This window comes from Schistocerca americana, chromosome 8 (assembly GCF_021461395.2).
Source record: "Schistocerca americana isolate TAMUIC-IGC-003095 chromosome 8, iqSchAmer2.1, whole genome shotgun sequence".
NCBI classification, from domain to species: domain Eukaryota; kingdom Metazoa; phylum Arthropoda; class Insecta; order Orthoptera; family Acrididae; genus Schistocerca; species Schistocerca americana.
In genome coordinates this window covers 258626803-258643227 of record NC_060126.1, presented here as the reverse complement: position 1 = coordinate 258643227, position 16425 = coordinate 258626803, and positions in this window count along the sequence as shown.

Sequence of the window (16425 nt, the reverse complement as noted above, 5' to 3'; positions counted from 1 at the left end):
TGTCTAGGTGGGAGTGGCACTATCCACTTGCATAAAATATTGATCTTCCAATATGTGAAGTTGTATAGTTGCTCTTCAGTTTGAGAAAGAAATCAAAAAACATAATTCCAGCTTATTACATCAGCATAAACAGCCATTGGTTAAGAATTTTCAACTGTCAGCAGATATTTTAACTCCACCCAATTTTAACTCAGTCAATGTGAAATGTCAGCTATCTTTATTGCATCAAAATATTTGAGGACTGAGAAATAAAATTAATGAATTAACTATCTGCATAGATGAATTAGTCTTCAAACCCAGCTGACATAATCTGCCTCTCTGAACATCATGTGACCACTGGTATAGAACTTTTAAGAGTTACAGGGTTTAGGTTAGCATCTCACTTTTGTAGATCAGAAATGGAGAAAGAAGGAGTTGCCACATTCATCAGGAACTGTCATAAATTTAAGAACATAGACATTCATAAATTTTGCCTAGAACAGGATATGGAAGCATGTGCAACAGAATTAGAATTTCACAAAAAATCCTTCATAATATTAAGTGTATATCGAGCACCTGCAGGTAACTTTAATCTGTTTGTAAACCACCTTGAAGCTGTACTGACCAATTTAACAACAAAAAAACAAAGAAATAGTGGTTGCTGGTGATTTCAATGTAGATTTCCTTAAAGACTCTCCCAATAAGAACTTATTTGAGTTAGTAACACTGTCATTCAACTTAATTCTCACTGTAAAGTTCCCCACTAGGATAGCCACTTGCTCACAAACAGTCATTGATAATATCTTTATAGAAAAGTCCAATGAACAAAATTATATTACAAAACCAATAGTCAATGGCTTCTCAGACCATGACATGCAGTTCCTTCTGTTAAATGTTAATACTGAACAGGATATAAAATCTGTTAAATCTGAGCTCAAGAGGGTAATCAGTAAGCCAAAAATTGATTATTTTAGGACACTCCTCAGAGACATTCACTGGACTGATGTTTACAGTGCTCATGGCATGAATGAAAAATATAACATTTTTGCTAATAAAATGCTTACCTTATTCGAACACTGCTTTCCCCCAAAACTTACCAAGGTCAGAGAAAAGTCTACAAAGAAGCCATGGATTACTCGAGGAATAGGGGTATCTTGTAAAACAAAAAGAAAACTGTATGTGTCAATCCGAAACATTTCCAATGTTGATGCTATAGCACATTATAAGAAATACTGCAAAATATTAAAGACTGTAATACGGATGTCAAAGCAAATATATTACAAGGAAAAGATAGTCATATCAGATAACAAAATAAAGACAATATGGGATATAGTGAAGGAGGAGACTGGTAGAACCAGACATGAAGAGGAACAAATAGCATTAAGAGTAAATGATACATTGGTGACAGATGTGTATAGTGTTGCAGAATTTCTTAACAAACTTTTTGTAACTGTTACTGAAAAGATGGGGCCGTCAGGTTCGGTAGATGCTGCTATGGATTACCTTAGACCAGACATTTCAAGTAACTTCCATAATATGAATTTGACCCTCACTACCCCAACAGAAATAATGTCCATCGTAAAATCTTTAAAATCAAAATCATCTAGTGGGTATGATGAAATATCAACAAAGTTAATTAAAGAATGTGATTCTGAGCTAAGTAACATATTAAGCTATCTGTGTAACCAGTCATTTTTCAGTGGAATATTTCCTGAATGGCTGGAATATGCTGAAGTTAAGCCACTGTTTAAGAAGGGAGTTAAAGAAATAGCATCAAATTTCTGTCCAATTTCACTGTTGCCAGTATTCTCAAAAATTTTCGAAAAAGTAATGTACAGTCGTCTTTATAACCATCTTATCTCAAATAACATATTGTCAAAGTCACAGTTTGGATTTCTAAAAGGTTCTGATATTGAGAAGGCTATCTACACTTACAGCGAAAATGTGCTTAATTCATTAGACAAAAAATTGCAGGCAACTGGTATATTTTGTGATCTGTCAAAGGCATTTGACTGTGTAAATCACAATATCCTTTTAAGTAAACTAGAATTTTATAGTGTAACAGGAAACGCTGCAAAATGGTTCAAATTTTATATCTCTGGCAGGAAACAAAGGGTGTTATTAGGAAAGAGACATGTATCAAGCTATCAGGCATCATCCAACTGGGAACTAATTACATGTGGGGTCCCACAAGGTTCCATTTTGGGGCCCTTACTTTTTCTTGTGTATATCAATGACCTTTCATCAGTAACATTACCAGATGCCAAGTTTGTTTTGTTTGCCGATGATACAAACATTGCAATAAATAGCAAATCAAGTGTAGTCTTAGAAAGATCAGCCAATAAAATATTGTGGACATTAATCACTGGTTCCTAGCCAATTCTTTGTCACTAAACTTTGAAAAAACACACTACATGCAGTTCAGAACTTGTAAGGAGTGTCCCAAGAGTATATGTCTAACATACGATGACAAGATGATAGAAGAAGTGGACAGTGTTAAATTCTTGGGATTACAGCTTGATAATAAATTCAGCTGGGAGGAGCACACCACAGAACTGCTGAAGCATCTTAACAAATCTCTGTTTGCAATGCGAATTTTGTCAGACATAGGGGATATAAAAATGAAAAAGCTGGCATACTATGCTTACTTTCATTCCATAATGTCATATGGGATTATTTTTTGGGGTAATTCATCAAGCCAAGCTAAAGTTTTCCGGGCACAAAAACGTGCAGTAAGAGTTATATGTGGTGTGAACTCAAGAACATCCTGCAGAAGCCTGTTTAGGGAACTGGGGATACTAACTACTGCTTCCCAATATATTTATTCCTTAATGAAATTTGTCATTAAAAGTATATCACTTTTTCAAACCAACAGCTCAATTCATGGAATCAATACTAGAAATAAGAATAATATCAACAAGGATTTAAAGTCACTTAGTCTTGTACAAAAGTGTGCATTATTCAGGAACACACATTTTCAACAACCTGCCAGCAGCCATAAAAAGCTTAACAACCAATGAAATTCAGTTTAAGAGAAGCCTAAAGGATTTATTGGTGGCCAACTCCTTCTACTCCATTGATGCATTTCTCAGTAAAACCAACCGATTTGTATATAAGTACAACATAACTTCTGCACAATTTCAGTGCAGTAATGTGTTCATTGAAAATTTGTGTGTGTGTGTGTGTGTGTGTGTGGGTGTGTGTGTGTGTGTGTGTGTGTCATATATCTCTTCACTTTCACAACTTTTTGACCTTCAGCTGTTACAGTTATAGTGTCTTTTTTGTTGGCACTCTGGCGAAAAGTCCCATGTATCTTCCAGATAAAATGACTGCACTATTTGAACTTGAGCAGCTTCTACAGGATGACCATAATAGGGATCTGGTCTTCCAAAGACTCCTTTTATGTACCTCACATTCCTTGATTTATCTACCATGTACTTTGATACTGATGGAACATGGTTTGCAATTGTTTTCTTTGAAAATTTCTCTGGAATAATAGTTAAAACTTGTGCCTTTTCACTGTAGGATGCACAATATTCAACAGCTGAATTGATATTTGTGAAAAATTCCTGGAAAGAGGTGCAAGAGTACTTTGGTTCATTTTCTTCTGAAGATGGAATTTCTACTTTGAAGAGTGTGGTCAGTTTTGCTGTAGTGTATTCATCCATACCTTTAGTAATTTCTCTGCACTTTCTCGATGCATAGAGCTATGACCCTACTTCACTCACCATGGTTTCTTAACATGACTAACATCTACCTCTGTAGTTGACTGATTCAGGCCATTTAATTCTTCCCCTATTGATGCATAACCTGCACCATGGGAAGCTTCACCTTGTTTAGATGCTATCATTGTTGTTATTTTGTCAAAATATTTAGAATCACAAAAAGTTGGCACTGGAAACACCTTCACTGAAACAGTCTTCAAATGATAACACTTATTCCCAACCTGAACAAAGTCTGTATTTTTTGTGTCTTATATAACACTCTTTCATGGATATGCAAAAAGTTGGCACACTTCACTCTCCTGTGCCCTGTCAGATGACATTTCAAACAGACCTTTTCAAAAAACACACTGCAACTGTGTCAACTGACAAATTCCTCATGAAAACACAAAACTCAATGGATGGTCTCAGATTTCTTTGAATCCTATTTATTAAACAAATTAGCTCTGAACAACTACAATACAGAAACCTACAATGAACAACCACAACAAACAAACTACAATAAATTGTAAGAAATAACTGCAACAATGAAAGTGAAAAGAAACAATTGCAACAAAGACAATAGATAGAAACAGTGTCACAAAGAAATCAGTAACAAACAACTTCAGTGAAGACATACATTATCCTTGAAAGTGAAAAAAAAAATAAATAAATAAATAAATAAATAAATAAAACAATTTTTTAAAATAAAACCTGCCCAACTTAAAATTGGAAGCTCTCCTTTACAGAGAATAGAGTACTACATGGTATTAATAAAAAAAATCTAATGTTTCTGGATTGGCATGTTTGGAAAAGAAAAATTTTGTAAATTATAAAAAATACTCAAAAGGCAACAGTAAAAGAACTTTGACAAATATGTCCAAATGAAGTATACTATTGTAATCATAAAGCAATTACCTTTCAAATAAAAAAAACTTTAACAAAATATCTAGAACTGTTACAGAAATACAGCATTTTAAAAAAATTTCCAAAATTCTCGTCTTCAAAATGGTGTTCGCAGTGTCATCTTTGGAGACCTGTATCTCGGGGCCGGAAGTTTCCTGGAGAAAACAAAAAAAAATACTTATTTTTTACTTACCCCTGAATTTTAACATATGCTAAATTCAATAATATCTGAGACTATGAAGGTAATCCTCCTGCCTGAAGTGATATGGATTGTGCCAGTATATAAAATTTATTTGAAAAAACTAGGCCTCAATTACTTTGCCTGTGTATAAGGTAAGTTATGTCTGCCACAGGAATGTGATCCCTGTGGTAAGGGATTGGGATTGGCATTGGGAGTCGGAATGGCATAGGGATTGACTAGGATGTTTTGTAGGGTGGGTGACAGAACACCTCTTTAGGAGGGATGGAAAGGATCTTGGACAGAATGTCCCTCATTTCAGACTAGGATGAGAGATAATCATTGCCTTGGCAAAGGATATGGTTCATTTGCTCCAGTCCGGGGTGATAATGGGTGGTGACTGTGGCACTCCATTGTAGCTGATTCTTAGGGCTGATGGGAGGATTGAGAGTTTGTGATGATATGGCATGGCAAACCTCTTTGGGATCAGGTTGAGGGGTGTTGCCTCTCTGTGGAGACCTCAGTGAGGCCTTCAGCAGTTTTTGTCACTGCAGATACATTGTCCACGGGTGGCTAGGCCATATGAGTGGGATTTTTCGGTGTGGAAGGGATGACAGCTATTGAAATGCAGGTACTGTTGGTAAGTCGGTTTAATGTGAACGGGAGTGTGGATGGAGCTGTCAGAGAGGTGGAGACCCACATCTAGGAAGATTGTGCATTAGGTAGAGGAGGACCAGGTGAAGCAGATGGCAAAAAAGATGTTGAGGCTGTGAAGGAATGAGGATTGGGTGTCTTGGCCCTAAGTCCAGATCATGAGAATATCGTCAATGAATCTGAACCAGACTAGGAGTTGGGAGTTTTGAGAGGCTAGGAAGGGTTCTTCTAGATTTCCCATAAATAATTTGGCATAGGAGGGTGCCATGTCGGTGACCATGGCTGTACTGCAGATTTGTAAACCTTCCCTCCGAAGGAAAAGTAGTTGTGGGTTAGGATATATGTAGTTGGTAAGGTATATAAGGAATGAGATGGTGTTTCCGGTGTCTGAAGGACATTGGGAAATGTAGCATTTGATAGCGACAAGGCCATGGGCATGAGGGATTTTGATGCATAGATAGGTGACATCAACAGTGATGAGTAGGGATCCAGGAGGGTAATGGAGTGGGGTGGTGGGAAGTTGGTGAGAGAAGTGGTTAGTATCTTTGATGTTTGTTTATTTATTTATTTATTCTTCACACTTACAGCCTATTATCTGAAAAGCTACAATAGAGCACACAGTTCATGTTTTCTTGGATGATGATAATAAACTTATGTATTAACTACTTCTGATATTTGAAATTTTAAACATTGTTATTGGCTGAATTCAAGCAACCATGCATTAACTTAATTACAGAATGTATTTATAGCCATCTTGGCTACATAAAATTGCTGTCAAATTGACCATGGTTTTGACAGCACTAAGATGGTCTTCATGCAGTGTGATGGTAGCGGCAGTTTGATGCAGTTCTTTGCCCTAAGCGACTTCGCGACTGCCATTGTATTTCGATGGAACGTTTTATTCCAATTGACAAATATGTTATATTTTTACAGTTTAATTTTATTCCTGTTATAGTTTCAATTTGACAAGAGCATTTTTGCCCAGATGTTTTTCACCTATGGTGTGATTACATGTAATCCTATGTAATTTTTATTCTGATAAAGAACACCTTAGTGCTGTCGAAACCATGGTCAATTTCACAACAATTTTATGCATCTGAGTTGGCTATACATACATTCTGTAATTATATATTTCTGATACTGAATTTTTTAATACTACAACTACAAAACTACAATAAAACCCTTAATCAGTTAGCCAACTACGAATGTTACCTTAAGCACTACAGATCTGTTCTGTGTTTGTTCATTTATTTTGGTGGATTTAACCTGTAGATGGTTATTACCACTATTGGATTCGCCCTCATACTATCCCGACCAACAGCCACTGTCTGCTAAAGTCTCTGGGTGTCAGGCAACATGTTAGCAGCGTTTCCACTGTAACAAGCAATTCTACTAATCTCTGTTATGGCAAAAGTCCACATTTCCTTGTCACTTGCACCCATGCAGTGTAAATTCTTGAGAAACTATTTCATTTGGTGATCACCAACATCAGTTGTCTTCTCTCCATCTGCAGAATATCTTGTCTAGCCAGGAGGGCTGCATGTTGACGAGTGGTTGAATGTCTTGCGAATGCCTGAAGTGTCCCATTCATTTTGCCATGGTTGTAATATGTGATATTGGTGCCATAAGATGTTGCCCTCGAGTGACAATCTGTACAGTTATTGGCACACTGGGGATCTTTCTTGCCTTGGTATATGGTTCTTGAAGGCATAATATGTCTAACTGCAACTCTTCTGTTATTCTTCTAGTCTCGTGCAACACATTGACACTTCTGATGGCATTAAGCTGTCCTATTTTTCTCTCCATTAGGGATGAGGGTTATATATTCAACAATTTTGCTCTTCTTATTTGTAATCCCTTGTTATACGACAGTGTGTCATCACAAAGTATATGTACGACATATCTAATGAGAACTATTCATTTTTTATGCAGAAACCTGTTTCAATAACGTCAGTTTTTCCACTTCTGTTGGCAGATTGTTCACTTTGAGATGGATTCTGTCTACGAAATCAGGTGCAGCAAAAGTAACATACTCTGCTGCTGGGCACATTTTCATTACCAGATGTCTTAATGCTGCTGTAAGCATCATTGGCTCTTACAGCCAAATGAGTTGCGTAACATTCTCTGTGACTTCATAAATCTGTCGTAGATCTGTTCCAGTCTGTGTTTGATTATTTACTTCTCTCTCTGGGGAATCTTCTTTTACTTCTGTAGACAGTGCAGTATTTTCCTCAGGTTGTGTGATGTTGCATTCCATGTACAGTTGCCCTGTTGGTGTCACCATATTCTGATCACTTGTATCATATGTCACTCACATATCCATCTGTGATCTTGCTCCCCTGTTATAACACATAGTCCTTAATTTTTGCCAAAAACCTGTTAACTGATTTTGCATAGGTGCATGATGCTATAATTTGGTCCATGTGACATGCACTATACTATGGTACTTACTGATCACATTTTTTTCAGAAATTCCTTGCTCTTTTGGTGTCCCTCCTCCTCAAATGTGATTTATGTTTCTTATATGGATGGCACTTGTTGGTATCATTTGAATCCTCATTGCTCTATACTGTTATGAGATGCCTATCCATAATCCATTCTTAAAATCTGCCTTGTTGGGAAGGTGTGATACATGTGATGTGCACCTGTTTCCTGACCACTTTTTACCTCTGTATTTATATGGCACATACACTGCTGCTTGTTTGATTTTATTGCATTCTTTTCAGATATGATCTTCTTCTCCGCAGCATCCACAAATTACTACTTGTTTGCCACAATTGTTTGCCAAATGATGAAGGTCTTGGCATTGAATGCACCACCTCACTACTAAATAGTCTTTCACTGAAAGCAAATGAAATCCAAGATACACTTTTTGTTGCTTCATGAGAGCTGTTCTAACCTCAGGGCTCACTTCAATAACTTGATGGACCACTTTTGTTTCCATTGGTGCTGTCCTAAATCATACTGAAAAGCCACTTTGTAAGCTTTCCTTGGTCATTTCAACTTCAATGTTCTGCATGCTGCACTGATAACCTTGCTGTTGAATGCCCATAAGCACCAAACCAAGATCCTGCATGTATAGTGTATCTTTTAGTGTCTTTGCATATGTGTTCTCTGGAATGTCATACACTATCAGTAAAGGTCTCTTTTACTTAGGCTGTTCACAAATCAGTGTCTTGCACCTTTTTGTTGTTCAGTATCTTCTCTGTGTCATTTTGTGTAGCAGTTCCCAGGATGACTTCATTATTGGTTTGCTTGATTTTCCTTATACAAATTTTATGTTTGGTGGTTGTGTCATTAGCGTCACACTTGCACATGTTTTTGCTGGTTTTTGTGAATTTTCTCTGTAACTGTCATTTCCTTTTTGTAGGCATTCCAACCTGCCCATTGCAAATCTTTGATGTAAAAATCTAAGGCTCAGACAGTTGGTTGGAAGTGTTGTTCAAGAAATGTGGAATTCTTTCAGTGAAAGTCCAATAGTATTGCAGGCCACCTGTGAAAGCAGCCATCTCATATTCCAACTCTGCTACAAACACTGCACAGCCTTTTATGTTGGCATGATTACTAACCAGCTGTCCACTGGGATGAATGTCCACCTCCAAACTGTTTTCAAGAACAAAGTTGACCTGTGGCTCAACTTGCAGCTGAGTGCAACATGCTCAATTTCAGTGGCTTCTTTACAACCCAAGCCATCTGGATCCTTCCCTCAACCACGAGCTTCTCTGAACTGTGCAGATGGGAGTTTTTCTTAAGACACATCCGCTGCTCCCATAATCATCCTGGCCTCAATCTCTGGTAACCCGCTGTTTCCGCACCCTCCACCCAACAGTTTCCACTTTCTCCATCCTATCTCCCCTCCCACTTCATGTTCCCATGTTGCCTTCAGTGTGTGCCACATCTCAATGGTCGCTACAATTGTATCGGCCAGTATAACTGCCACCCCTCTGTCCTGCATTGCTAGCCAGAAATTGGCTGCCTCCCTCTGAGCTGCTAGCCACCCACCCCAGTTGCTCTCTTGCCTCCTGCCTCCTTGTCCCTCTACCTACTGCACCCAACACTACCCCCACCATGATGAGTCTTCTTGCCCAAAAATAACATTGGCACTATTAGTCCAGCAGGCACCATGTAGGGGCCCGTCCAGTCCCCTCAACAACTTACCATTGGCCTTCTCCACTCCCCTCCCCACCTCCATCCCCCCTCCCTCCACTCCCCTCTGTCCCTCTAGCTCATCAAAGGATAACTCTGAAAATTAAGAAGTTGTCTTTTTTTGTGCACCTATTGACAAGTTGTCTCTAATCCAGATTAAGTTGTATGATGCACTGATACAGAAATGCAGTTACTCAAAGGATGAATTCATGCAGGACAAAATGGTACATTGAGCTGGATGGAACCTGTTCACAGAAATATCATTTTAGAGCTATGTTACATTCCTTATTAATGTAAAAAATATTGTAACTATGATTTAAAATTTCTGAGATGTCTCCTGTCTGCAAAACAAATAGTTTGAAAATGTACATTGTGAGATGAATAAATCACAGTTCACTGCATTTATGCAATATATTATTTGGGACTATCTTCCAAAACATGCTTTTTTATTGTGTAAATACCATTTACACCCAGAAATTACTGCTTAGATAAGAAAACAGAGTAATGGATGTAGGTGATATTGTAATTCCGTACATTTTCTTATTTCAGATTGTTTCATCATTATTTTATGGCTGATCTTCATTTTACTGGTTTTCTGTGGACCAGCAGACTCTTAGATTTTTGTTTTTGCAATTTAAAATCCATTTATGCAGACACTAGTGATAGAGTTGCTTTAGTGATGCGTATCAGTGTACAACTCTCATACTATGAGGTTTGTCCGGAAAATACGTATAAAAGTTGAATAATGTCTTTATGTTACAGGTTGCAGTCACCGCCAGGTGGGACTACTGCTGTAATCAATCCCATCAACACTCAGTTCGAGTCAGAGCACTCTGCGTGAAGGTGGGAGTGTGCGGCAGCTTGTTGACAGTTACCCTTTTTCACCTGCCGTCGCCGACCGCGGTGGCCGTGCGGTTCTAGGTGCTGCAGTCCGGAACCGCGGGACTGCTACGGTCGCAGGTTCGAATCCTGCCTCGGGCATGGATGTGTGTGATGTCCTTAGGTTAGTTAGGTTTAAGTAGTTCTAAGTTCTAGGGGACTGATGACCTAAGATGTTAAGTCCCATAGTGCTCAGAGCCATTTGAACCATTTGAATCACCTGCCGTCGGCATGGAGCTCTCTCTGATTGAGGAACAGCGCGTCAACATCAAGTTTCTTGCAAAGCTAGACAAGAATGGCCGTGAGATTTTTGAGTGTTTGAAACAGGTTTATGGGGATGATTCTCTGAAGGAACCAACTGAGTACAAGTGGTTAAAAAGGTTCTGGGATCGCCGAGAAGAAGTGAATGATGACCCTCGCCCAGGACGCCCGTCGACATCGAGTTCCGATGCAAATGTTGAACGAATTCAGGCTTGTGTTCTTAAAGACTGTAGATTGACAGTCAGAATGATTGCTGACGAGCTGTCAATCCCCAAAACAATCGTTCACAAAATCCTGACACAAAAACCTGAAATGAAGAAATTGTGTGCGAAAATCGTACCGAAGCTCTTGACGCTAGAACAGAAAAAAGAGAGGGTTTAGTGCTGTGAGGATTGGTTGGAAGCAGAGGAACGAGAGGACTTTCTCAACCGAGTCATCACTGGAGACAAGTCCTGGTTTTACAAATTCGATGTGGAGCTCAAATTTCAAAGCAAGGAATGGAAACTAGCAGGAGAACCGAGAACAAAAAAGTCACGAAAATCAAGGTCCAATGTGAAGACAATGTTGATTGTTTTCTTTGATTCTAGGGGCATTGTTCACAAGGAATTTGTGCCTCCTGGCCAGAGAGTGAACGGAAATTTTTACATTGAAGTTCTGACACGTCTCAGAGCTTGTGTAGCCCAAGTTCGACCGGAGTTGGCAAAAGGGGGCAGGTGGACCTTCATCACAACATTGTGCCCACTCACACGTCACTCGTTGTGCCCGAGTTTTTGGCCTGAAGCTCAATCACTGTGACAGACCACCCGCCCTATTCACCCGATTTAGCCCCGTGTGACTTCTTCATGTTCCCGAAATGCAAAATGGTGCTTCGGGGGCAGCACTTGGGAGATGTGGAAGCCATCAAGGTGGAAATGACATGGCAACTGAACAACATTACAACTGAAGACTTTCAGCAATGCTATCTGTTGTGACTTGGCAAGACAGCCAAGCCACTATGAGATAGCCGAAAAGCACGCATTTAAGCTCACGCAGGCTGGCGTGAAGTCTGGAACAGTTAAAGGAGTTGAGTCTAGTAAAAATGTACGTAGCTTCTGGAATACTTAACTTTAATCCATAATTGGTGAACATCGGTCTGACGGTACATGCATCACAAGATAAATAGCAAATGATAATGGCGCCTTGCTAGGTCGTAGCAAATGATGTAGCTGAAGGCTATGCTAACTATTGTCTCGTCAAATGAGAGCGTAATTTGTCAGTGAACCATCGCTAGCAAAGTCGGCTGTACAACTGGGTGAGTGCTAGGAAGTCTCTCTAGACCTGCCATGTGGCGGCGCTCGGTCTGCAATCACTGACAGTGGCGACACGCGGGTCCGACGTATACTAACGGACCGTGGCCGATTTAAAGGCTACCACCTAGCAAGTGTGGTGTCTGGCGGTGACACCACACTATCAACAGTGGAAACGGCATTGGCAGAAGTGTATCGCGTCTCAGGGCGAGTACTTTGAAGGAGATCATATTGTAATACCTGAATAATTGTAAAATAAAGTTATTATTCAACTTTTATACATATTTTCTGGACAAACCTCATATCCGTAATGCATTAACTTACATATTATTTGCACTAATGTTACCATTGACATCTCTTATGCATAGAGTAGAACCAATTTCTAGTTTTCTTTTTGAGTAATTGCATATTAGAATCATTCACCAAGATAACATCGCCACCACTTTATAATGACTCACACTCTAACAAGGAACCCCTTGAGTGTGAGGTCATTAAGTTCAATCTTTAGTAAGGCTCATTTGAAAGTGTTTTGTTAACAATTATGACAGGAAAAATATTATCTGCTAATGAATCACCAAGAGCACCAGGAGTGCGACAGAAAATGAGTGTCTGGAAGGTGCAGATTGAACTTTCTGTGGCATGTATGTATTATACTTCTCAAAATGGACACTGTCCACATTCAAGAAATGTTCAAAATAAACCATTAACTTGCACCATGAATACGAATTGAAAAATGGTGCATCACAGTGATCACGAAGGTTCACACCATCAAGATTGCAGGTGAATTCGTTGGGAGTTACAAATGTGCAGACCGAGCGAGGTGGCGCAGTGGTTAGCACACTGGACTCGCATTCGGGAGGACGACGGTTCAATCCCGTCTCCGGCCATCCTGATTTAGGTTTTCCGTGATTTCCCTAAATCGTTTCAGGCAAATGCCGGGATGGTTCCTTTGAAAGGGCACGGCCGATTTCCTTTCCAGTCCTTCCCTAACCCGAGCTTGCACTCCGTCTCTAATGACCTCGTTGTCGACGGGACGTTAAACACTAACCACCACCACCACAAATGTGCAGGACGTTGAGCTAGGTACCCACGCTTAAAGAACCAACACAGAATCGTATTGGTGTCATGAAGTGATGGGAACTGATGGAATGTGATGGCATGCAACTGAATGTGAAACAGTCTACTGTGGAGCTTATTGTGGAACTGACTATCCTTTAAGGTGTAGCTGCAGGTAGTGGGATATGTTTTATAGGCAAGGAGAAAACAGACATCCAGAGGCTGAATTTGCCCAGTGGTTCCAGGGGCTGAATTTGCCCAGTGGTTCCAGGTGGTGTGAATTGCAGTGCCATACATTTTTCAGGAGGGATAGTTTGCTGTAAAGGAATGTAATTTTTGAATACAGACCAGGAATGAAGCAAAAGCAAGTTATTTTGACCAGCTATTGACCAAAACCAGTGCTCATGCCATAATTGTAGTTCTCTTATGCCCATTTTCCCACTCTTGCTTTCAGTGACCTCCTACTTCTTGCCAGTTGGCCTAATAGTATACAAATGCTTTAAGGCATTGATGTTAGTTGATCTTGATACAACTCTCTCTTGGTACCTCTAATTTCCATGGTTCCTTTGATATGCATTTCATCTTGAAATTCCAGCTGGTCAGAGTTGAAAATAAATTCTTTACTAAATGATGAGATAAGTTTGTTTATCTCATCTACAAATTTTTGGCCCAATCCTGCATTTGGTATGCACCGTTGAGTTGATGCTTCGTTTGAAATTTTGTTATCTTACATCTTCCAATTCTGTAGAACTGTTTGAAGTTATGCAACCATCCAGTGCTCCCATTGAAGTCACTAATCTATGTTGTGTGCAGTTTGGTGTGTACAGCATACTAGGCAACTATCATGCACATCTTGTAAATCGTACTGAGCATCTTTGAAATGTGCAGACACCATTTTTGGTAACAAGTGTGCCTTGTCCTCCTTTGAATGTACATAGTTTTTCTTATGCTCTACACTGTCATATTGCTGCGGACTTATTCAAAATCTATTCATAATACCCCCTGCCCCCTTCAGTGCTGCAGGGGATCTTCAATGTACATAATTATATTTAATACCTCCTCCTTGGACAATAATTGTCCTCTACCACGTTTCACTGGATTTGTGGCTTCCTGTCCAGGGATGATGGACTACATGCCTCGACATATGTTTCAATATCACTTTCACTTGGATTTGTGGCTTCCTGTCCAGGGATGATGGACTACGTGCCTCGACATATGTTTCAATATCACTTTCACTTGTTAAGCACATATCATCATCATTGCACAATCAAGCATATACAACACCACACATACGACTGACTCAACTTGCAGAAACACTAATATTTCGTCTGCCACTCCTTTCTTACTCTGCAAAATTCCTTGGGTTCCTTTCTGACGAAATGTCAGTTTTGACAACTGTTGTTATAGATATAGTATAGATATGGTGCAATGTTTGCTTTGTGCCCAGTTGGCATGGTAAGACTGTCAAAATCCTGAGCTGGTTAGAGGGCCCTGGCCATAATACTCCAAATGTTCTCGATAAGGGGAAAGATCCAGTGACTTTGCTGACCAAAGCAAGGAATTGGCAAGCATGAAGACAACCAGCTGAAACTCTCACTGTGTGTGGGTAGGCATTATCTAGCTGAAACATAAGCCAAGGATTGCTTACCATGAATGGCATCAAAACAGGATGTAGAATATCATCAATTTACTGCTGTTGTATGGCTCCTGTGAATGACAACCAAAGGGGTGCTGCTATGAAAAGAAATAGGACTCCAGATCATCACTCCTGCTTCTTGGGCTGTACAGTGGGTGACAGTCAGGTTGGTATCCCACCACTGTCTGGGGTGTCTCCAGACAAATCTTCAGCCTGGAATCTCATTGGCAAGAGTAGAATTGTATTCAGTGGTGCGTGTTGTTTTGAATTGAGCCTCGATGACCAGCGAAGATGTGTCTGGAGTTGTCTTGGATGCAGTGGGATACCAACCTGACTGTTGCCTGCCATATGGCCTGACAGCCCAGAGTGATGATCAGGTATGCCATTTATTTTCCTGCCAGGATCCCTATGGTTGTCATCTGCAACACCCTTACAGCACAGCGGTAAGTGAACGATATTCTACACCTCATTTTGTTGCCCTTCATGACAAGCCATCATGGACTTACAATTCAGCAAGATATTGCCTGCCCAGACATGGCAAGAGTTTCTATTGCTTGTCTTCATGGTTAACAAACTTTACCTTGGCCATCAAGGTCATCAGATCTCTCCCCAAATGAGAACATTTGAAATTATAATCATTTGTTTGTCTGTTCATGTACATTGCATCTACCAATTTCCATCCCATTTGGATAATTCCTTTGTAATGTGTCTCTTTTTCTTTGACTTAAAGAATATCATGCAGACACAAAAGATGCACGAACGATGGCGATTCGTGCATGTCGAGACACGGATGAGGATTGCATTGTTGACGATTGCAAGCACCAAATGCAGTATGTGCATGCACTGTTTTCTTCTTGAAGAAAGCATATGTCATGCAAATTATGTCTTTCTCTTCTTTATGCGGTATATAACACTTACCACCACCATCAGCGATGACTACTCACCACAGATGGAATAAAAATTCACTAAATAATTTGTTATGATTATGTCTACTGTTTACATTAGTTACAGCACTCAGAACAGAGTGTTCAGAACACTACTGAATGCTCATTGGCTGTTGGAGAATGTGTGATGCGGGTGCGCAGAACAAGCCTCAACTCAACTGCCATTGTTCGTGACTCCAACTATAGTATATATGCCCATTTGTCCTGCCCTTCTTTGTATATGTTCAATACCTCACCTTAGTCCTACTTGGTAGGAGTCCCATAAAATTAAGCAATATTTAAAGATGATATGCTCAAGTAATTTATAAGCAGCCTCCTTTATAGACTGGATTTTCCCAGTATCCTGCCAAGTCTGTCACCCGCCCAAACTGCAGTTGACCATGTCATGAAAATACAATTTATTCAACACAACAAATAATAGTTAATTATATCAGGTACTCATAAAACTGTCTAGAACATCTATATATCATTCGTTTATACAAAGTTTAGAGAGGACACAAATAATCAGAGTCTACACTGCACATAAAATTTATCAGACAGTTTACTGTCCACATCACCTGCTGTCCCCTCCCACCCCAGGTGTCAAAGATACAGGATTGAAGTGTACATGGCAATGGCACCCAAAATGAGTTGTGACTGGAGGTTTAGTCAGGGACACAGGCTGTGGCAGTGAAAGACTGTGTGCATCCAGTGCCCTCGTAGAATCACATGTAGGGAACATCCAGGTGTATAAGCCTCGGGAAACCCGGGAATTTTTTGATTTGGGAAAAAGCTGGGAATTTTTTAGAATTCTGGAAGT